Source organism: Stegodyphus dumicola, chromosome 6, assembly GCF_044657685.1.
Source record: "Stegodyphus dumicola isolate Sdum_Otavi_A_Nest chromosome 6, ASM4465768v1".
Taxonomy (NCBI): domain Eukaryota; kingdom Metazoa; phylum Arthropoda; class Arachnida; order Araneae; family Eresidae; genus Stegodyphus; species Stegodyphus dumicola.
The window spans coordinates 191,734,746-191,760,258 of NC_140773.1; the positions used below are offsets into that span (position 1 = coordinate 191,734,746).

The 25,513-nt window shown below is 33.1% G+C and overlaps 1 protein-coding gene across 2 annotated transcripts in view; it reads right to left on the reverse strand.

Moving 5' to 3' along the window:
• The window catches only part of LOC118193179 (uncharacterized), a 120,522-nt gene extending 95,801 nt beyond the window's left edge, over nucleotides 1–24,721 (reverse strand). Inside the window, exon 1 of one of the 2 annotated variants that reach the window (XM_035364226.2) lies at nucleotides 24,548–24,714. The gene's annotated coding sequence lies outside the window, so the exon portion shown is untranslated. Of the gene's footprint in view, nucleotides 1–24,547 lie in introns of both variants that reach the window. The other variant, XM_035364227.2, reaches the window with a different exon arrangement.
• Between the last annotated feature and the right edge of the window lie 792 nt (nucleotides 24,722–25,513).

Genomic DNA, 25,513 nt, shown 5'->3' on the forward strand with positions numbered 1-25,513 from the left:
GCACCTGAGAACAGACGCACGTGGGGAAGGATCGTCTCCTGACAATAGCGATTCCGGTTACGCAACTACTGTTAAAAACTTTTAGCTCTGTTCGCCCGTTCAGCATAATGTCTCCCCAGATGAGAACTCCAGGACCACCGTAATGGTCTCTTTCTTTAATGTTACTGGCATAAAACCTTATACAAACTTTTCTCCAAATCCACTGGCATTCAGAATCGCTTATGACGCTAAAACGACTCGCATCCGTAAAGAGGACACGACTCCATTGGTGAGATGTCCAGTTTTTGTGCTTCTTGCACCACTCTAAACAGTACCGCCGATGACCAACTTTCAAAGGGATGAAGCATTCAGTACGCCGGGAGAACTGGCCACCTTTGTGAAGGCGTCTGGACACAGTAAACCACCACACTTGTCGCCCTGGTGCTGTACACAGTTGCTAACCTATGGCGCTTGCTGACTGGTTTCGGGCTCTTTTCGCCTGCAGGACGACAGGACGATATATCGGTCTTCCACTGCAGTTGTTTTCCTAGGGCGGGCACCAACAACCTTTCTAACAGCTGTGCCTATGGTTTGGAAGGCTTTCCAAGCGCGCAAAACGACTCTTTTGTTGATTCCGAACTTTATAGCTACACTGGTCACATTACGCCACTTCTCCAGCTTTCTGATCATTCTTCCACGTATGAAGTCATCTAGATGATTTCTTCTAACCATATACCACGAAAGAACTCACCTGTACTCGAAGCGATTGTCTTTAATTGCGTCTCCATCCTTCCTTTTATTGTTGTCTTGAGCTGAGCGCGCCGACCCTACGCGTTTTGCGTGCGCTCACGTCGTCTGTGACGTTTTGATCCTGACATTTGCATACGCACGACCTTTTCCACTGAATTGTATGTTCATTGTACTGATCGCAAGAGTCTCTTTTCTGCAATTTCATGGCTATCTGATTAAAAGTTACATTGTTGCTTAAGTTTTGCACACCAGTGTATTTATACTGGTAGGCTGATTAACTTATTATAGCGAAATATGCGACAGTTATCTAATTAAGAGACGGTTGTTGCGTCAGAGAAAAGATACTGCCTGCATGGAAGGCACAGGTATAGTTGTACTAACAGGGTAATTTCGTCACAAAAAAACAGCGTGGCATCTGAGACTATCGGAAAGGTGGCCATGTTGCATCACGTGACCTTGCTTCGTCATCTTAAAAGAAAGTTTCCCGCCATTTTGGATGTCTCAGAAATTTATTTTTAGATTTGGACCCAACGCCGAATTAATGTGAATTTTGAAATTTCGTACATAGATACGTAAATATGTGTAGAATTCGAGTAGGATATCAGAGTATCAGAAGAGAACTTAATTTGTGATTTATAAGATTTATTTTTCAAACAATGTGTGCAATAACGCGTGCTACCAAATAATAGAATGAGTTACAGAGTCATTAGTTGTCGCTTCTTTTAAAGAAGGTGACATAAAAAATATACAATGCAGTCGCCGGAACTCCGGATGTGCTTTCGAGTTACCTCTCCAAGGAAAGGGGCGAAAAAGGAGCAGTGATCACGTTTTGAGGCATTTTAGTAATAATTTTAGACAGTAGGTTTTAAGAAGATGTTAAAAAGTACTATGGGAATTCTTTTCATGTGAGACTCTCTTCAGGTCTCGATTAGCTTCATCTCGGTATATTAAAAATATTTCTGTAACAATCTTAACTTCTACATGGATATCTAGACATCCTTATGCAGTTTACATGCAGTAGTAATATTAATAAGCAATGCATCTTTGAGCAGTGAATTTCAGTCTTAAATTTATAATTACATTACATTTAACATTGAAACTCTACAATATTTATTCTCCAGAGAACTGAAATTTACCTCATGAGATATTTCAATATCTTTTCGGGAAAATTTCAGAAATCAATAAAGTATATTTCCAAAACATTTCCAAACATTGTGCTGCCTTTAAGAAGTCGTGCCTAATAATTAAGCAGGTGTCTAGTGACAATACGCGAAAACACCTGATCTTTTCGGAAGTTGATACACGTTCATGAGTATCCAAATGGTGCTGAACGTTGTTTGTCACTTCTAATCTGTATTAGGCTGTCACTTGTGCTGTATTGTTTATAACTGAGTTTAGCTATTTAAAAGCATCAGAGTTTCAGTTTTTTAATTACAGAATTTTAAATTCAATTTGTAAATTTTTCTACTTTTCCAGCAACTGCCTCAAGAAAAAATTTGCAGTATCGCTACCAGGCTTTTTATTATCAAAACAAATAACAGATGAAATATGCTCAGTTAAATTTTCCGCAAAAATTACAAATAAAATTTCGAAAACTTTCCTCAGTCACATCTTGGTGGACAAAAGAATTAACCATTCAGAGGGAAAGGGCAAGGGCGTTGAGACGAAGATATCAGATTGAGACTTGGAACGAGTTTGATAGAAATAGACTACGCACAATTTAGAGAAAAGAAGAAGCGCTTGAAACGTAATGTTCATAAAGCGAAGGTTAATTCTTGGAATAATTTTTGAGAAAATATTTTTCCAGAGTTGCCGTTTGGCAAAGAGAAAAAGTAACTTTATCTATCTATGTTTTCAAAAATTTTTACAAGGGCGCACCTCAAGGATCTAATTTAGCTCAGTTTAGTGGAACATTGGGGGCGGGGGCGGATAATACTGCATTAAAGGCAGACTTAGAAAATGATGTCACACTTCAAGAATATGCCAATGATTTCATCGTCATTGTTGATAGAAATCTTGCAGACTTAGAAATAAAAGCAAAGAAAGCCCTAGAGAATATTAAAAAAAAAGAGTGATAAATATAAACTTTTAATAGTATTAAAATAAAAATAATAACATTTCGTGAGGGTTCAAAACTTGTAAAACATTCACCAAGATTACGATAGAAGAATGTTCCTATTCGAAATAATGATACATTAAAATATCTAGTGTTGGTTCTTGATAAAAAAAATTAACCTGGATTCGCACTTCTCGGAAGTGCGAGATCGAAGACAGGCAATTGTAAACTATTTAAATCATCTTAAGTCGCACAAATGAAGACTTAGAGGGAAAATATGGAAAGAATTGTATTTAAGAGTAATTGAAAGATTAATATTATATGATTGCAATGTGTGGTAACATTACATAGGCCAACATTTTAGTTGCTACAAATTCAACGAAAAGTATTACTACATATAACTAAAGCGTTTTGTAGTACACCAACAAGCGCTCTTCAATTTCTTGTTGGAGCGCTTCAGCTAGGTATTAAAGCAAAACAATAAAAGATATTCCGTTTTGTTCACTTTCAAGAGGATTGCCCTGTGGATGAATTAAATATACCGAGTTCTCTAGTGGAAGTAGAAGTTCCAATATTGAACAAACACCCAGTTCAATTCACACCAGTCGTATGGCATATGAATATTACCAAAGGAAAGAGAACAGAAATTTTTACAGATAAATCAAAGGTCCAAGATAAAGTTGGAGCTGTATTTAGCTTAAGAAGATAAACAAGTTATAATGTGTAAAAAATTTAGACTAAATGATTCAAGCACAGTTTACTAAGCCGAAGCAATAGTTTTAAAGGAAGCCTTTTTATTGCTAAATGCCTTTCTCAAAAGTAATAAGTCACAATATGCCAGCATTTATACAGACAAGTCAAAGCTTTATGTTCTACGAAGAGAAAATCTTCACTTATTCAAGTTCTTCAAGAAACAATAAATACGGAAAGGAATATTCGTCCTATTAACCTAAATTGGATACTGGGACATAACAGGTATAATGGAAAATGAAGCTGCTGATATAGCAGCTAAGGATGCCGCATTAAAATATATGACTGATATCCATCTTTCTATTTCTAGACTTAAAGTCAAGAATAAAATGGAAGAAAGTTTGGACGAGGCAGATACAGGAAGATTAACTCATGATTACTTCTCCCAAGTATCCCTAAAAAATAAAAACAAATTTCCTCCCAGTGCAATTAGCAATATATCATGGAAAGTTTCCATCTTATTTCCAGCGATTAAGAAGAAATGTAAGACATGGGTGCGGAACACTAGCAGAACTAGCAGATGCTAAACATTATATATGGCAATGTCCATTACTTTCAATTATTAGAACAAAGCATTGAAAACGAAGCCACTGTGATTATAAATAATTTATCATATTACATAAATTATAAATAATTTTCATATTACATAAATTATAAATAATTTATCATATTACATAAATGAAGAGTAAGTAAAGATTATAACATGTCCCTGTCTACATTTGTAAAAAGCGTGAAAAGAAGATGAAATTGCATCAAGACTTTCTATCTGTATAATGTTATATAGTACGTTTCCTTCCTTACTCTATTGTTTGATTATTTTATATGTTTAGCAAAGGACCAGTAGATCCTATTGACGAGGGTAACCAAATTTCCACTCGAGAGCGCTTAATCAATGTGTATGCTCTTATGGCTGCGTATATTGAGCGGATAATGACTAATCAATTGGTTTGGTAATTTCGGCACAAGGTTTAAAATTGTCTCTCATCAATGTTCTTCATTGAACGGAGCGGTGGTTCAAAATATCGATAGAGATAATTCTCATAGATGTATATTTCTTTTGCTTATTTCTTCATGTATCAAAATTTATGAAGTAATTGATCTGATATTTTATAATTGCCTCTGAGCTTTCTCTTTCAGCTGTAAAGAAAGACCGTCATTCTAGGACACCCTTTTCGGTAAGTAAGATCCCTTCTGTTCTGGCCTGTATTTGCCAGCATTGATTTGTAAGGTATATTCTCTTGACACTATGCTCTCTCAAAACAATAATGTTCTTATTGATGGGTAAAATTCAAAAATGAAAAAAAAAAAAAAAAAAAAAAAAAACTAGAGGAGCTACAATATAGTGATACATGTGCCTTTACAAACCTAGGAACATATAACTGCAATTAGAGAGTGAGCAAGCTATTGAAACCATTGTAAATCTGACTCATATACAATTTTGACTAGAATGGTATAAGTATAAAGCAAAAGTTGTTAAAAGAATGATAACAAAATATTAAAAAACCTAAAAAAATCTGAAAGCTTTCAGATTTTATATTTACGCCCAAAGGGACATTTTTTAACGTTTTGTGTGTTACCTTTATTTATTAAATATCATGTTCTTTGCACTTAAATCATAAAATTCAACTCAACAGCAGTATTGCAAAATAGTTTTAAAATGAGCATATCTTTAGAATTTCAGATACACGAGCTGCTGGAGATAAAAATGTTTTTCCTCCCTCCGTAGTGTTTCCATTACTCACTTTGAATTTGTTGAGCTTGTTAATCAAAAATAAAATATGAAATCCATGATAAAACAAATTTCGAATTCCAAATTATGGCTTCCAGATGCCCATATTCGGTGGAAGATTACGCTTTTCAGAATTTGATGGCTCTGGGTATCGTTGTTTTATCACAATGTGAGAAACGCATACATTTATGCAGATTCTTCATTATTTAATTTCTTTAAATATAACACAGGGCTATAATTTTTGGCAACAATTTGAAAAGTGAACCGATATTTATAGTGAACCAACGCAAAATGCCAAAATGAAATTAATAGCCCTTCTGGGCTAATGAAAAAAGTATTTTTACAAAATTGACCAACAATAAAATAATTCCTTAGAAAATAAAGAATAACTTTTTAGAATCAACGACACCTGCATCTTTTCTAGGAAAATCTCCATTTTCCAAACGATTTTAGTCACGAGAACACAGTTCTAAATATTGTTATTAAATTCTCTGTTGCCAACAAATTTTCTGAAACTTTTTAACTCTGAAATACAACTACTTTAATTGCCAATAACTTTTTAAAACTTTTTGCAAATGACATAGCCCTTCGTAAAATTTGGCAATTTTTTACTTGAATAAATTATTTTCCCTATTCTTCTAAATTCAAAATTCAGAATTATGCCATATTTCTAGGTAACACTTACTGAAAACATAAACATTTATTATATATATATATCTTTGATTTTTTTCAACTCCAGATATATTGAATGAAGTAAATATTCCTGCTATAATAAAGCGATCAACTTGTAGCAACAGAAACAAAACACTCTTTTCGTGCATGGCATCATTAGATGAGAGTTATATTGACCAGTAACAAATACCAAATAAAAGTGTTTTCTAACGATCATGAATAACAGTATGTATAACATTAACTTTTAAGTTAAAAAAGAAACTTTTTTCCCGCATGAGACATCTGACAACATTTTCCGTAAATTCGAGTAATAATACATGGAACTGACAAACAAAACTTGATAGCTGTATGCTAAACATTAAAAAGGAAAAAAAGGGCGTGCAGAATAAGCGATTTTTACATGGCAGGTTTTAATAAATTATTTGCACTGAGTTATGACAGTTACTTATATACAATAAACGTGCTGAAAAGGAAGAGAGAGGCTATTAAATTTGTTATTAAAATTAAATTAAAAATACATTTTCTGCTGTGATACCTGTGATACCGAGACGTATTGAACATGGTCACTGAAAAAAAGCATTGCATTGAATAACGCCTTTTCTTCATAATGACGCATCAGTGTCTGCAAGTATCATAACAACAAATGTATTACTAATTTATTAATGCCTATATTATTCAGTATTGAAGGTATTATCATACATGTATATATAATATCCCTCTTGCAAAACAGTTTTCATCTGCTAAATCTGTGGAAAAAAAAAAAAAAAAATCCTATTTTTTAATTTTTTATTTATTTGCGAGCGGGAGGTAGGAAATATCAACAGTATCTTCACCACTATTCGAACCGTGAATATTGCAATTCCTAACAGAGCGTGCTAACGCTACATAACGAGAATATGCAGGGGGGGGCGGGGAATGCGATCACTTGTTATATTTTCCTCTCTAAAAGAGGGACTGGGAGAGACGCGAGACCTAGTCGACTAGATCTAGGCGTAAGAATTATCATCAACCCCATTTTAGTTCGAGTGCAGTTGTAGAGACATTAATTTTTTTTAACAAGAAATGGAAAAAATCAACTATGCCGTCACAGGAATTCTAATCACGGATCTTCCTGCTGCTAGCCGGATATGCTTACCACTTGCACCACCTAAGCACACACGAGGCAAGACGGTAATTCCTTCGAAATTCACAATTATAATTTGCTTGATTACAACTACCAAATTTTCATTATTATCTTAACAGAAAACTTCAGTTAGATTGCTCATTAGATTACTGGGATGATAGATCCTCGCAATGACGTTATATTTTCATACTGTTTAATTTTGAGCAAACCTGCTTGTCTGTACTGCAACAACAGATTCAAAATACACATAGAACACACGTGTATATCTTTGTACAAGTGTAATTTATCTACTCTTAAAAATGCCCAAGCAAGCACACTATTTCAAAAAAGAAAAAACGCTTTGAGATTTGTTGTCTCCCTACTCTAGAAATGCGGTAAAAGAATTTGACCAAAAAAGTTGTCCTTAGGTATCTCTTTTAGTGCATAGTATTGGAATGTAAGCCTTTGTAATAAAAATTTTATTTATTATTATTTTTTATTTTTTTGCTGGTCATGATGATTCTCAACGATGGATGAGAAAAACAACAATAATAATAACGAAATAATGAAGATAGGCTTATTAAACATTTTAGAAATATTTTAATTCAAATGCATTTTTAAAACAGACTGAAAAATTTCTTAGCTTGTTACAGGAAAGTTATAAATAATTTTGAGATCTCCCTGAGAAATTTCAATTTAGTGGTAGTGTACGAAACTCTAGTCATATTCAAAGAATGTAGTTTACGAATGTGTGAGTACAGTTTATCTAGACTCAAGGCATGTATATCAAACACGGAGATTTTCATTTTTCTGCGGCCCTTAGTTCGTTCAAGAAAATAACGAAAAATTATACAGTAATAATGTATTAATAAAACTTGGAATTCGGCCTGATATCAAGGCAATACAAGCTCGAGTACTTCACAAAAGTATTTTCTATACCGACATTGAGAAAGTGCCAGACCCTTTACATATCTTTACATATGGTATTAATATCAATTCAGTGATATTCAGCTGTAAAGCAAAAATTCATTGGAATTTTTCAAATATTTGCCTGCAAAATTGCCAGAAAGCCGAAAATTTGTATCATACGTGATTTCCATGGTCAGTTGCAAGTATCAACAACAATGTGAACGACACGAGATACAAGTTTACATGCATTCGTGTGACCTGAAAATCGCTAGAGTGAACAACATATGTCTCCGGGCATCCCAAAGCTAGTAGCAGGGAAAGAAGATGTCGGAAAAGAGATAACAGTTATCCATCTACTACGAGGACTTCCTAATATTTAGTCTATTTTTTAAAAAAAACTACATTAGGTAAGTTTTATGTATTTAAAATTTAATTTATATATTTAATCTTTTTAAATGCATCATTAATTATGAGACTGCTTTTTTACTCCCTTGCGGCCCACTGTTATGAAATGGTGACTAGTTGGCCCCCTTGAGATTTTAGCGTGTCTTTGAATTTATCCTCAGAATTGATTAAAATTTTAAATTGCTGTTTAAAAACTGTGCAGGGCTTCTTATTAATATTTAGTTTTTATTTTATTTTAACTATGTATCTCATTGATGTAATTTAAAATACATTTAATTCAAATTAAAAGGAACTATTAGCGAAATGGCAATTGTTGCCTAACTTTATATACTTCTCTTCTTCTTTGTATCTTCCTTTTTAAAATTTTATTTAAGCTGTAACGATTTGGCTTTATTAAGCAGCGAAGGTTACTGTAGTTCTGATTGAAATTTGTGTACTATGACTAGTAATCCTCCGATTCTGTAATGAATCGAATAATGCTTTAAATTAAAAAGACCATCCAACATACCAATCCTGTCCAACTTTCATCCAAACCATGCTTTTAATCCCCAATGATCTATCTCGAATAATTTCTTATCTTAAAGCGCGCGAAGAAAACTAAACGTTTTCGACTGTGAAATGTTGATGTTGTTAATTCATCGAGCGTATGAGGAGAAATAAAATTTTTTGACTGCTCAGTGATCAAATTGTTTTTAATTACTTTCAGATTCGAAAACATTATTTGCAAAAGTAAGCATTGATCAGCTGAGCGCCCCCACGAGCCACAGACGTTTTCTTCTCTTCGTCCTTTCTTTCTTTTCCGTCATTTTTTTTTTTCGCCTTTCTGAACCCTATTATCTAAAATCTTGATGCCACTGCTAACGCTGGAAACAATAACTAAAGTAGATGACTCATACCTTAAAGCTCATTCATCTCATAATAGCTTAAAACGTACGTCAAAACAGTTTGCATAATGCAAATAATAAAATTAGATCATAACAATAAGGCTCATGACATCCTGTTAATTGTATTACTGGAATCTTAAACTTCCCAATATTAAGTATATAAACATAACATCTTACCTGTTTTCCTAAATAAAAGTTTTTGATACTTAGGAGTCCTGTTGAAATTCCTTTACAAATCGTTGCCATTCACAGCTTCAAAAGAAAGAATAATTACAGGAAACATTTTGATAATTTCCAATGTTTTTAAATATTGTGTTACTATCTTTAAGTGCTAACAATTCGTATAAACTGTGCGAAGAAGAGCAAAATATTCACTAAAAATTTAGAACATTTTTCACAAGTCGAAGCAGTAACAACTGCTTGGTACCCGAGCAAAGGTAACCCGACACAGGTAACCCGAGCAAATCTGGATATCGCCATCATCGGTTACTTTCATCAACTTACATTCCAAACATAAACAGTATAATGAATATGAAAAAAAAATGTATGGCAACAGTTATAACTCTGAAAACGTGAACATTGATCAGCTGACTACGGCACACACACTTTTTTTCTTTTCACCTTTTCTAATGTAAGATTACTCTTTTAACTGTCCCGCACTTTTGTGTGTGTGTCAGAACTGTTACTCTTGTTATGCTTATTTACATATATAGAATCTAAAGACTAAATGCCACTGACAAACTTAAAAGAACTTACAGAGGATTCGGAAAATAATAACTTTTCTGTAGTCACCAAATGTCCTGAAGTAATCTTGTGCCACAGCCCTCCGTAGACCACAACCTCTAAAAGTGATCAATATTTCTAAGAACTTTAAGTTAAAATTGGTACAGAACATCATCCACCTTTACGTTCTTTGAGCCGACCACCTCTGCTTAAGACCAAAACTACCGGAAACAGTGAGTGGTCATCTTAGGAAGGTTTCATTCTCTGTCTGTGAATTATCAAATGAATTCGCATAAGTAGAAATAAAAGCAGCAGACTTAATTGCCTTAAAATCTAAAATCTAAGATGACAAATTGAAGTCTAGGTTGTAGGGTATTTCTCCCGCTTTCCTAGCGTGCCTTCGTGGTGTAGTATTTCTGCACGCTGGGCTGGTATTCCAGAGGTCCGTGATTCTATTCCCTGCGAAGGCGGTTGCTAATTTTTCATCTTGCCTGCTTTCAAAAATTCCTAATGTCTCTACAAAGTTAATAATGGACTGATGCAAATAATAAGCTCTGCAAACTGCTCAAATTTAATGATAATACGGATCAATGAGGGTTTAAACTTTGAATAAAAACAAGTAAAATATCGTAAAAGCCTATAAAACCTATATATTTGGGTAGTTTAAAAAATATTTATCCTTTTTTGCACGAGATAGGGTCAGTAATGCAAATCTCGGAGTATATGAGCCGCAAGGAGTCGGGCGAAAAGTCAGTGCAGACCTAGCATTTGAAGCTAGTCAGATGTGCGAAAAATGTTGGAATTCAAATACTCAGACTAAGGTATTGCTCCGTGAAGATAGTGAACTTTCCGCAAAACTGTGCTGCGTTTTATAATTTTATTTCGATAAAGGAGCAAATGCAACGCAGGCTCATGGAGAAAATTTTCTTGTTATGGGCAACGTACGCTATCAAAAGCAACAGTTGAGATTGCTCAGTTGCTTTCGTTCTAGAAGTTTCGATGCTCAAGATACTCTTCGCATTGCGCTAAAATTACAGAAACACTGGATTATATTTTGACAAAAGTCGGGCAATACCGGCATTTAGGCAGTCATGACATCGACAAGGACTTAGACATCCTAACAGTGTTAAACCGTTTGGAGTAAGCTGATTACAAAAATAAGCTCAACGTTTGATTGCCAAAATGATCTGACTCAAAAATCTTTTAACCGATAGATCGATAAACATGAACCTGCATTATCGATAATGAACTAGCTGCATTTAGCACCGATACTGCTTGTTTCGGTCTCTACAGAACTTCCTCAATTGTATTTAATTTAAAAAAACCTTGAAACCATTTGCCACGAAAATCACAGAAGTTCTATAGCGACAGCATTGTAGAGTTGCCGGAAAAGAAGGCAGAAGATCATCGAGAAAATGGGGTATATGTGACTTCATAATGTTATTTCCCCCAAACAATAAATGTATTCTCATTTTTTACCTCCAAGGATTCAGTACTTTAAGAAAGATCCAAAGAACTCCAAAGATGAATATATAAATATATAGAATCAGACGCATTCAATTAAAGGCCTATGATTTGATTTCTAAAGCGTAAAATTCAATTTCAATTGCAAATAGAAACCAGCTCTGAGATTCACTGGTGCATCTGAACTCTTACTAGCATAAAGAATAATATTTATTTAGTCCAAAGTATCTGAAAGTATATTAATACTGAGTTGTCATATGTCATTGCTGTTAACCAGTGTCTAGTCCAAAGTATCTAAAAGTATATTAATACTGAGTTATAATATGTCATTGCTGTTAACCAGTGTCCGAATGACTAAAACTGCTGAACAGTAATACGCAAGTTAGTTCCAGGCTAAACAGTCCCGGCTACAAGAGATTATTGTTGCTTTCTCCATGCATACGTTGAATGCCAGTCAGTTTTCTTTCCAGACATCCATAGAAACAGCAGGTAACTTGGTTTGCTTTGCCATAATCAATTATCCAACTAAATCTTTAAGATAAATGTTGAGATTTATCATCAGATCCAATAAAAGTGATGGCAGTTATTATTTTAATAAAATTTTACTGACGTGTTTGAAGATATAATATAATTCGCCAGTGCTTAAAATTTTACATTTGGATTCAATTATTGAATTTACACAAAGCACAGTTTGTCTCTCTGCTTAAGATCTATTCAAGTTTCGACCTAGAACATTACCAGAAAAAGAATACAGACGTTTCATACCGCTTTTATCCTTCCAAAAATCTTTTGAGAGAAATCTGAGAACCACAGATTTAAATACAGTCTTCCCAATAGAACCACAAGCATCTGTACATTATCCAGAATTCTAAGTTAGTTCTAAGAATTGTATGTATAAATAAACTTCTTTTACTACCCAATTGTTTGGAAAGAAAATTTCGCATTATTTAATCTGATTTAATAACTTTCATATGTAAAAAAGATAGAAAATATGTTCCTGCATGAAAGAAAATAAGCATTATATACAATGATGAAAATTACATTTAATTTTCGTAAATTATATTATGAATTCATATTGGGTCATTATCAAATTTATATTTAAATCAAAAACGTAACTTACGTTAATAATGCTTGAAGCCACCCGGGACCTTCACAAAAATTTTATAACAATTGCCTATGCTTTGTGAGGTGATCAGCCATCGCAGATGCTAGAAACAGCCATTCCTCCATTTGAGCAATTTCTAACTCTCTGAGACTAGTTAGAGGAAGTAACTCTGCATAGACAGCACTTTCGAGGGCAACCCGAAGATATTCAGTGGGATTAAAGCAGGCACTACACACGAGAAATACCCTTACTCTTTAAGTACTCGTTAATGACGTTGACTCGATGGGGTCGGCTTCATCATCCATATGGACTTAAATCAGGGCCAGCTGCTGCAGTACAGAGTCTCACAATCGGCTGTTTCACTTCATCCTAATACCTCGAAATCGTCACAAAATCGTATTTAAAAATATGCAGTTAGGTGTGATATCCCATTGAAATTCTAGTTCACATCATGTTGTTCACACCTCTGAATTCTTCCATCCTCTGCCGCTTAGATGAGTGATGTTCTGTGCCTAATTCTGTATGCTTTCTTCTCGCCAGGCGCTTACACGCTTACCATCTGCTTCCAGGGTAAAATTGGACACATTTGTGAATAGGACGTTTTGCCAATTTGTGATAGCCCAAATGATATGTAGTACCCCTTTGATCTTTCACCTCTGCATTTGGTGGTTAGATAAACACAAACATTTGGCACCTGAGGTACAAACCCTTCAAATGAAGCCTTTGGTACACAGCACTGGCAAATATTACCTCACTAAGTAATGCAACAAACTTGGATGTAATAGCTGTAAAGATCGCTTGCCTTTTTCCTCTTAGCTACTTTAGCAATATACCAATCTTCAGAAGTGGGTAATAACACTTGGAACCGAACATAGGTCCGGGAATAACTGTTTGTCTTGTTTAGAATTGTTTCCCTAGTCGAGAAATTACCAAATGATCAACGCTAAAGAAAAGAGCAGCATTTTTGATCGATTGACTTCAATTCGTCTGACAGTACTCCAGTTGTCATTCATTGTCTTTCATCTTCTTTCAGCCATAGAAACACGAAGATAATAAAAAAATATCCTATGAAAATTATAAAACTTCGTATCAGCATCGAAAAGAACCTTCTCAAACCCTTCAGAAGGCTGGCTTCTTCAACGACTGCTTAATTAGCGTATATTGAGTTAGTGAATCCTAATTGATACAACATGTGATATTTACATAATGTCACCTGTATTCGCCACGATTTTCAGCCACCCAAATTCAGCTACGTTTTCGAAATTGCTAATTTTCAGTTCGTGCTTAACTTTTGGAAGTCCATGTATAAATCATTATCTTTATAAATTTATCAAGGACGCCTTTATTAATCTTTATTAGACGCAATTCTTTTATTAGTCTTGATATAAAATTTTAGATAAATTTTTAAAAGAAAGATTCCGCATCGTGCCTCTGGTCTCGAAGAACCTTACGCTTTTAAGTATAGATTCCTATATACCATACATAAAAAGACCATAATGCCTACATACCATATATAAAACCTTTAGACATTATAATTATTATACCGTATGAAAAATATAGGTGCTACTATATACCATATATAAAAATTACTCAGTATAATCGCTAGCCATGTCTACCACTTTCTGCCAAATTATTGGAAGGCGTGATATACCATTAACCTTTCTGTTGGTGTTCCGCAGCAACCATAATATAGCCCGAATGATAACCTTCTCTCTGGTGCTACAGCGGACGCCTTGCCATGGTAGTTTTATTTTGACGAAGAGACCGTAAGAATTCATATGGGATGAGTGTAGTTGGTGTTCCGGTACCTCCCGTCGCCACTGCCGCAGGAGATTACGACACTCTTGCACTTTTATTGAAGATGATTTGGATCAATCATCAACAAATGTTATCACTTTTTCTTGAGCTTTGGGTGAGTTGATGTCTCAAGTGGCAAATCTCATCCCCTCCGTGGCAATGCGCAGCATCGTAACGCAAGAGCTCTCATGGATCTCCTGCCACTGTGGGGATGGGAGATCCTGGAACACCAACTAGACTCATCTGGTACGATGATGATCTCCTTGCCAAAAGGAAAGAATAAATGCAAAGCATCCATTCTAACAGCAGAGAGGGGGATATTAATCCTGCTATATAGAGGCACTTTTATATCGTATATAAAAATCCTCAACTACGGGACACTTACGGGACAATCATTAGCTACGGGAAAAACAAAAGTGGCCATGCTGATGGCATATGAACCCTTCCAGTAACTCAGCAGATGGTGGTAGACATAGGAGAATATATTGAGGGAGTTTACTTGTTTGTATCTATGGTAATAAAGTATTTTTGGAACTATCAGCGTGCTGCCACTATCTTTTATTCAAACTCTTGTAATTGGATGTATATGTCTAGGATCAATACTAAAGAGAAAATGTTTTCCGAGCACGCTTTAAAATGCATATATCGTATGAGGCTAGAATTTCCCTCCATTTATGTATGTATTTTACGTCCCTTACATATGTAAAGAACTGTTTCTTTTTTATTTTTGAGTGGCGGTGTGATATGCCAAAGGAGTCAAGCTATTATCCCAATTTTTTTAATGGCAAAAATAAATGGTTCGTCATATATTTATTTATGGTTGCTTGTTATGTGGGATCTGTAACTGTTTCCATTCAGGAACGTATTTCCACCAGTATCGATTTAACCTCTCAGTTTCTTGTGTAGAATGGGATTCGGTACCCTGTGCCAATCGCGCAATCAATCAGTTGCATTATGGAAAACATCTGTTTTTGGAAATAAAGAAGTTTGCGATTATTTCTATCCTATCTATGATTTCCCGTTTTCCAGAATATTCATATTTTTCAAAGGATTTCTATGCATATACAGAGTGGTTGATTAATCAATAAATTTGATGATAAAACACTGTATAAGTACTGAAAGTAAGAAAATTTTAGAAAACGTTAAAAAATATTATTTCATTTAACGAGTGATCGGGAAGATTAAATAGTACCTTACAGTTATACTTTATTCTTAAACTGTATTTGTGATCTTACAAGGAAGGCTAATGGATTTCTCTATAACATGGATCTGCCTGCATTTAATCGACAGTGGCATAATGTAAATGAGACTTATAATTAACATTGACAGATAATTAGGAAGGATAAAGGGACTTTTGTATGATCAGATTGCATTGCTCTCCAATCGGATTATAAATTCAAAAAAATACTCTTCCCAAATGGCAGTTTTAATAGCAGAAACCGAACCCGGAACTGCCCATTTGCTGAGGAGTCCATTATGACAATGTTTGACCGCACATTTCGATGAACATCAGACAAAGACTTAAATATGGCTAGGATGTGTTGTTTCATCCCCGATATTCACTAGACTTTGCCCCCTTCGATTTTAATCTCATCAGGTCACTTCAAAATTCTTTGAATGACCTAAACTTCATTTCTTCGGAGACTGTCAAACAGCACTTCTATAATTCTTATATGAATACGTCTAATGACTTTTTCAAAAAAGGAATATGGAAAACTGTTATAGAATGAAAGGGCGCTTATGTGATACCATGAAATATTTGTATATTTTTGTACTGCTTCATTTGTATTTATCTCAAAAAACTGTAAAATTTTTTGGAGTATACAATATTAACCACTACTAAACCAAGATTACGAAATGCTGTATTTCTTTACTACCTACAGTTGTAGAGAATTTAAGAGTTCCATATAGAATGTATACGCATTATTTTTCCTTTACTGCTTGATTTAAACAAAATCCTAAAGTATAAGTCATTATGAAATCCTGCTACAAGCAATAGAACTGCTGCCAGGATATTTACTGGCGGACTTTTCGGTAAAGCTCTGATAAACTTTATGACAGAAATTTTCTGGGAAGAGGTGTTTGCTTCTAGCCCCTCTGAATCATTGATTAAATGCCCTCAATGGCGTTTCTTCCCAAGGGACTGCTGGCATGAAGCCAGCAATTTCTTGGAACTCATTTAAACATTAATAAATAGAAAATGTAATAAAAAGTATCGTATAGCAAAAGAATAATTGAGCCTAGAAATGAGCTGTCTGTCTAAAAGTATGATGAAGCTTTTTTGTTTCGTAAAAAAAGGTTTTTGGAATATTACATTTTCCTCAAGTGAGGGTGAGGAAATTTTAATAATTTAGGGCTTAAAATTATTTTGTAGTTATAACAATATCACGTTGTTATAGTTTGAGAAAATATTCTTCATTTCATTCTATATTTTAATTTGCTGTTCTTCGTAAAAATTATTCCTCGTTTCAATTCTCATTAAATAATTGCTTAAATATTACAACTGGCGATCGTGAATAAGTTCCAAACGTGCAACATTATTAGATATGTGGCATCAAATCCTCCTTTTCATCAATGAACGAAACTGGGAATTCAAAAACTTCAGAGAAGCAATTTTTTCCTGAAGTGATTAATATTTCACTAATGCTAAAAACACAATACTAATGTTGAATGATACTTACGTTAATAATATACGACAGTAACTTGCCATATTTTATTACATAAATTAGTTTCGAAGATTTTTATATCAACCTATTTCAGGTAATCTTACGGATACATTGTAATTTAGCAATACTGTCAAGTTTAATAAAAAATAAATTTGAATTTTTAAGAACTATTAATCTGAGTAGAAAACCAATCTAGTTGTTATAAACTTTTATTTAGTTCACTCATGGTATTTCTCGCTAATGTTGGAAGTTTGTCATCGTTTATAAACTTACTTTCTGGCAAACTATAGAATTCAAACTTTATACACAGACTGTTTGTAGATGACAATACAATATGGTGAAGCGATTTTTTTTCAAAACACGATAAATTTTTTTTAAATTTAATGTTGAAACGGTTTTTCGTGCACATCTTCATAACTAACAAACTAACAATTTCAGTAATTTAGCGTTTGCATCATTGGATAGAGCGAAAAAATTCTCTTAAATGAAGTTTACAAGAGATTTTTACGTAACTTGATTTTTTTGACAAAATCGCTGGTTGTTTTCTGTCACTTGACATAAACAATTGTCGGAAATAAAAGAGTAATTATTCATTGTTGAAAATTTATTTTTCAGTTTCATAATCTTATATTAGAAAAAACGAAGGAAAAAAAGTATGTGGCGTGGGCAAACTCAGCTGATTAATGGTTATTAATGGTTAACAATGTTGAGCAATGTTTTTTACCCAAAAAAATTGTCTACAGTGAAGGTTTTGATTTTTTTTTTTTTTTTTTTTTCTTGAGTTGATTTATTTTGTTAGCTTTACTGCTCATTGTTAAACAAAGTTTGAGTTATGTTGTAAAATAAAATAATAAAACAATTTATCCATCTTTATTAAATCGTATTTAATAATATTTATTTATTATTTAATTTTGTTTAATTTTATCTCCAAGTCTCAAAATGTGTATACTTCTTTAAAAGTAGGATTTATTCTCTTACTTTTTAACTCTCCCATCCTCACTCCTGTTTAATTCATACTGTAGCGAGTTTTTTGTATTCGCTTATTCGATTCATTAGAAAATCAGCAGCATATTAGTTTGACTGGTAATGTGTCACTAAAACAAAAAAAAAAAAAAAAAAAAAAAAAGACGAGGATGAAGTTTTAATTATTTGTGATATAAAGTTGTAGATGAATTATTTAATCACTTGTTCCCATTAAACTATATGATAATTTATTATTTCTACTTTTAGTTCATTAATTATTTTACGAGTTTTTAATAAAAAGCTTATTTTATAAAAAAAAGTTTTATTTATTTATTTATCTATTTTCATATGAAAGTAAAAATCGTGAGAAAAAGATCAGGTTGAGGTTCAGTTCATCAGATCGCAATATATTTTTACGTTTAATCATTATTATATGTTACATGTTTTTTGCGTCATTGTAATCTCAGTTTTGCACTCATTTGTGACACAAAGGATTTTACATGATCAACTTGTACTGTAACTTGTACTGCATTCATACGAAGGCTTTACGAGGCGCAAGCGGCATAAGCCGAACGTGCTTATTAGGTAACCAGACATTACTACGTGACCAGGAACTAGTAAAAGGATTTTGCTTAAATGTTCTGTTGAAATATATACCACTCTGGTATAAGAACATATATTAACTCGAAGAATACATATATTAATTCGATGATTCCACTGAATATCCACATGCAATTTCACACATGTATAACTTTAACCGTATTCATTCGTGTGATCGGAGTTAATGCCATTTACGCCTCAGGATTATGACAATAATAACATCTAAACCATCGTGTGAACGCTCCCTATGGAAGTTGAACTTCCCGTTCTAGACAAATAAACACTGTTAACTTTAAGGATTTTTGTCTAAATGTTCTAACTGTTCAACTTCATATTTAGATGGTATAAGAAGCGACAAATCTCAGTAAAGCAGAGGCGAAGTCACATCCAGGACGATTTCGCTGATCCAGTTGCACAATTCTGCATGCACCACTTTACATTTTTTCACTGGCTACGGCTTAAACCTTCTTTCATAGGTGTTAAAAGAGCTAATGAGAGCTATATCTTATGATTATGATAACTGTGATAGCTGTACCATCGTTTAGACCCTCGCTAAATGTTTTTCTTATGCATTTTATATAGTTATCTATGTTTAAGTCGGAACCTCTTTCTGTAAATGCGCACTAAACTCATCAGCCGTAACTGTCGCAGTGCTCTCTCTCTCTCTTTGCAATTAAAAAAAAAACTCTATAATGGTATATAGTCTCTCAGAGCGTTTCCTTTTATTATCACGTTTCATTTCATTGCTGTGTCTCTTAGATAATGTTTTGCTGTGAATAATGTGTTCTATCCTCAAGTGAAACGTGTCTAAATCCTTAACGTGTTCCAAACCATTTTTTAAACAATTAGATATGATAATGATGTGGTAAAGTAAATCTTTAACTGCAGGGTACTGACAAAACGGAAATTTGAGTGTTTTATTTTAAGTATTTATTGCTAACTCCCTTTATTTTCGTAATACAGAAATAAAGATCTGATTAAGGAACTAAAGATCTTGTTCTTCAAGACATACTGTGGATATGCTAACGGTCAGACCTTAGTCCAATTTGTCAGATGTATCATCCAGTAGCACATATAAAAGGTTTAGTTCTTATCTTAAATTACCCACTTTCGTCGTGCATGCTAAGTAGTTACTAGAACACCCATATGACAAATTTAAGATATACAGTTCGAATCCCAGCCGGGGCAAAGTTGGTTTTTCATGTTTTCTCATCCAAAATGTTTAATGGTTTGTATAAATCGGCACCCGAACTAAAATGTAGTAGACGATAAGTTTTTTCTGAAGAAGATACGAACTTTCTAAACTAGAACAAAAAATTTTAAGGTTTTCTGTACAGCCGCAAATATTCTTCTTTTTACGCTGTACAGCCGATTTCCGGCGATGGCTGTCTCAGTAAGCTCCCGCCATCTTGATCCATCTATCGCGACAGTCCTCCAACTATTAACACCAACGTTTTTTAACCACTTTTCCACATTGTCTAGCTACCTCGTCCGTAGCCTTTCTCTCCTTCTCTTTCCTTCTGGCTTTTGGAATGCCTTTCTTCACTGGATTTTCATCTCCATATTTGTATATGTATATGACTTAGTTATCTTAGTTGAGAGGCTTTTAATAACTTTTATTATATTTGGTTCTCTAAAATTTCTCTAAATTCAGAATTATATCTTATTCTCCACACTCCATTTTCCGTTACTGCTCCAAAACTTCTTCTCAAAATTTTCGTTCAAATGTCATTATTCTCTCCTTATCTGTTTTATTCATTTTCTAGCACTCACTTCCATGCAACACTATAAGTGTTACTAAGGTCTTGTACAACTGATTATTAGTATTGCTCCTTACGTGTTTTGGTTTAAACTGGTTCGGTAATCTATAATAGTTTCTGTTAGCCATGTTGATTTGGATCTTGATTTCAGTAGTTGTACCATTATTATCATTTATCATTACACCCAAATACTTAAATTTTTCAACCTCCTCAAAAACATAGTCATTTATTTTCAGCGCTATCAGGTTATGTCTTCTATTTGTAATTGGTCATGAACTTAGTTTTTTCTTCATTGACCGTAGAATGAATATTTTTTGCTGCCAACTCGAGAGCACAAAAAGTCTCAACTGTCACGATTTCAAAGCCATCAGTAAAGGCCAACAATTGCACAAATTTTATGAGCATAGTCTTTGGTGCTTGTATGCCCGAGTCTTATTGCTTTTTTTAGAGCGATAATACCTGAGTTTCAAAATACCTAGCTCGTATAACTCGCCTTGTCTTAAGAAATGAGGGTCTCAGAATGGCGTACCTGAAGTAGGATCATCTTTACTCACATTTTAAATTTTCCTGGACGTTTCGTGTTCTAAATCATTTTTTAAACAATTAGATATGATGATGATGTGGTAAGTAAATCTGACAAACGAGAAAGTAAATCTGCAGGGTACTGGCAAAACGGAAATTTGAGTGTTTTATTTTAAGTATTTATTGCTAACTCCCTTTATCTTCATAATACAGAAAGAACGATCTGATTAAGGAACTAAAGATCTTGTTCTTCAAGACACACTGTGGATATGCAAACGATCAGACCTTAGTCCAATTTGTCAGATGTATCATCCAATAGCACATATAAAGGGTTTAGTTCTTATCTTAAATTACCCACATCCACAGTTCGAATCCCAGCCGGGACAAAAATGGATTTTCATGTTTTCTCATCCAAAATGTTTAATGGTCTGTATACATCGACACCCGAACTAAAATGCGATAGACGATAATTTGCCACTACCCAGTACCTCGTACCTCTCCCCAGTTACCTTTTAAGTGAGAGGAATATGAAAAATTATTGCATTTGCCCTGCGAAGTCTTATTCCGTAAATGCTATCACATCCAGCTGGCAGCTGGAAGATGCGAGGTTCAAATCTTGGCCCCGTGGATTTAACTGGTTTTCTGTTTTACCCGAATTCAAAATCTCTACCATATTTTTACAGCTTTAAAGACAAAATAAAGTTCATAACACATTTTAGTTATTGAAACCTAACTCCCTTGTTGTACTTGAAACAGCAGATCATCGCATACATAGCGTTAAGTTATTTGGATCATTTATATATTTTCTTAATATAATTACGCATTTTCTGTTATAACGTACTTACCCTGTAGTTGTAAATAACTAGATAAAGCAGAATGTAATTTCATTAGATGCATATGCAATAATTAAGACGCGGGATGTAACAACACAATGTACATTACTGGGATGATGAAGCGCTAATTTGTATCCTCAATAGGCACCCTACCGCGGCGCAATGCTGCGTGTTAGCTTAACTGTAAAACAAACTGGAATTTTCAAATTATGATCGGAATTAAAATTTGATAGTCAATATGTAAATTTTTGTTTGAATTTAACGCTCAGAAATGCAACCGAACTTTAAAAATTTGTAAAATTTGATAGCTTGACCTCGCTTATTCCAGCATTACAATAAAAGTTTTCTTATCGGACGCTTAAATTGTTTTGCTTAAATAAATAGGGTACGTTCTTAAATCTATATTTTTACTTGTATTAAAACGAAATTTATATTTTATCTTTAGGAATACAACTGTTTAAATATTTTAATTTAGTGTACTAATTTATATGCATTAAATTTAATATATCTTGATATATATTAAATTAGTAAAATAGTTATTAAAGTACTTTAATTGTTTAATAATTTTAAATATTATCTATCTTGCATTAGTTACCATGCAAAAAATAAGCATAAAAAGTGTTTAAAACGTTTGTTGGACTGAATTTGTGAATGGTAAGAGAATTCTAATTGTATTTTTGCGTTAGATACGTTAAGTAAATTTCATGTACCAAAAACTGAGTTTACCAGAGCAATTTATCTCAGCCAATAAACTTGTCAGACACTTTCATTTCATTTCTATCGGGTTCAGTATTGACCCCCTTGAGGTTGATGAAATTTTAAAGGGAGTCAATGATGATCAAAGGATCAGTTAAGAGTCGATCGCCGAATATGCACCGGCAATTGATCGGCATAATCAAGATCTTATTGATTATAAAAATACATTCATAAAATTGTCGATTATTTGTTTATTGACAGCTTTATCCTACAAATAACTCAAATATTATTCAAAATATATTGTTATACTAAGTTTTGGAATTTTAAAGTCATCCGAGAGAAATACCCCAAAATTAAAGTTGTTACCTTTGATGACGTTTTCCTCTTCTACCCAGTGAAAGCAGGATTTAGTCAATAACTTATTACGGAAAACAAGAAACAGGTTGCATATTTCTGAACAAGCCGATTTAATAATTAATTTAAGCTATTATATGCCAATTATTAAAAAAAATCCACCACTACACCAAGGACAGCCATGACAGTAATTAAATTCGAACTTTGGGTGCGATAGAATCTGCGATTTTGTGTCTGACAACTTTTTTATATTTGTAAATCAAAAATAATAACAATAGTAATAGTACAAAAAATAAATGTAAGGAGGTTAATGAAAAGAAACCGTTCTTTTAAATAGAGTCGATGGAAAAAAAAGGTTGAGAATCCCTATACTAAACAAACGCGATCAACATTTCACTTAATCTGATTTCAGTTGAATAGAAAATAGAGCATAAGATTTGATTTAGGTTAAAAAGCAAATTCTTTGTTTAATTTTAGTGCAATAGAAATAAAAACAAGATTATGTATTAATTTTAGGATGTATTTTATTAAATATATAAATTAGAAAAAAATAAAATCCGGTTCATTATTTTATTAGTCCAAAGAGGCTTTGTTCCTGAGGGACTATTTTCTTTTTACGATTTCGAGTCGAATCACTCAATGTCCGTTTCACTTTTCAAACTGTTGCCACCAAATATTATTGCCCTATATTATATTTGAAGAAATTAAATAATGAATAATCTGCATAAGTGTATGCATGTTTCTAGCATTGTGATAAAACAATGATACATAGGGCCATCGAATTTTGAATGATGTAATCCTACTGCGAATATGGGCAACTGGAAGTCCAAATTTGAAATTTGGAATTTGTTTTATCATCGATTTCATATTTTGTAAAACTTTAACGAATTTTTGACTAACAAACTCAAGGACTTCAAAGCGACAATGGTAACGTTGTACAGAAAAAACATTTTTGTCTCCAGCGCGCCAGACTGCACATTGGAAATTAAGATATGTTCAAATTAAAATTATTTTTCGATATTGCTCTTGAATTGAAGTTTATGGTTTAAGTGCGAAGAATATTTATAAATAAAGTTAACACACAAAATGTTAAAAAAAGCCACTTTGGACGTAACTTAAAATCTGAAACCTTTCAGTTTTTTTATTTTAAATTTTAAACAGTATTTATTTTAATAGAAATAAGAATTTTTTTACATTTATAACCTTCGTTGTAATGAAACAAGAAACACAGGCATAAAAAGGATCTTAATTTTTATTAAAAATCATTTGAAATAAAAAAAAAACCCAATAATTTAACTCTTAGTTGACAGCGGTCCTAGTTAGTGCAGATATTTGGAGCTCCATTTGCAATTTTTTTAGTCTTTAAAAAAGAAAAATTTATGGTTTCCACTTGAAAAAAATTTTAAAAATTGAAAGTTACGAAACAGGTTCATTTATAATAAGTAATAAAACATGTTACTTTTCCACGGAAACAAACTGTTTTAAAAAAATCATTTGTATTCGAAAAAAAGTGAATAATTATCACGCAAAATTGGAAATATATGTAATTGAAATAACCTTTTTGCAAATTAAGAACATTAAATATGCATTACAATCTCGCTCACTACCAAAATTCTAAAATCACATTCCTAATTTACATATGCAGAGTTTCATTCAACAGAAAAGATTTATAACATAAAACATTAGCAAATTCTCAATTGACGACACATCAGAAAGTTATTAAACAAGTTGTGTCATAAAAGATAAAAGTTTTTGCTCTAAGTTTTATTCTTGGCGCAACTGACTTATTTTTATATGCAAAAAAGAAAAGAAGTTAAAAAGTACTTACTCAGCTGCTAAATATTGGCTGTAAATTTTTAAGAAATGAAAAATTTCAATCCTTAACTAAAGACATACATATTCGTGCCATTGACACCTTCAAGCTGACCATTAGAGAATATATACAACAAGTAACCAGACTATCTCTGCTTCGACGTCTCAGCTACGAGAGAAACGCTCTTCTCACGAAAGAGCAGCTGAAATACTATCCATATCGATTAATCGAAGCGCTATTATCGATGCAGCTCCTCTCACAAACTGAATAGCCAGTATTAATACTGGAAACAGAAGGCGATTTGGATGGGACTTATATATACATATTTTTTGTAAGGATTATTTAGGCTTAAATTAGACACGAAACTTAACTTGATTAGCTTAATGGAATCGTAATCGCTGAATATATATTTCTTAGCCTCAGTCGAAGAAAAATTTAAATTCCGCCTTGATACAAATATGTCGTGCAAGTTTGACTGAATAGCTTATGTTTTTTAATGCATATGTCAGTGCACGCTATGAAACATTGCATAATCCAGTTGAAACAGGTTATATGTATATACATAAATGTAAGAAAAATTGTGATGTATTTGTTTCGTTTTTGGAATATCTCCGATATATTCATATGTCAACATTTGCCTTTCAAATGCATGTGAAGAATTAAAAAATGTCGCTATTTCTGCCATTAACTTGTTTATTAAGGAACATATATTTGCATTATGTATGTATACACAAGCTGAAAAATTAAGTATAAACGTTAGATTAAAATGTAAATTTAGAAAAGGAAAAGACATTAAAAAAATAATAAAATATGCCTTCGAAAAGTAGATTTTTTTAACTGCTTTTATGCCACATTTATTTTACTTAAGGAGAACAGTAAATAAAAGTGAATATGAGAAACATTCGTGGTAAATAAAGAAAGAAAGTAAGAAAATAAAATCTGAAAGGATTCAGATTTTAACGTTGCACCAAGGGTCTTTTA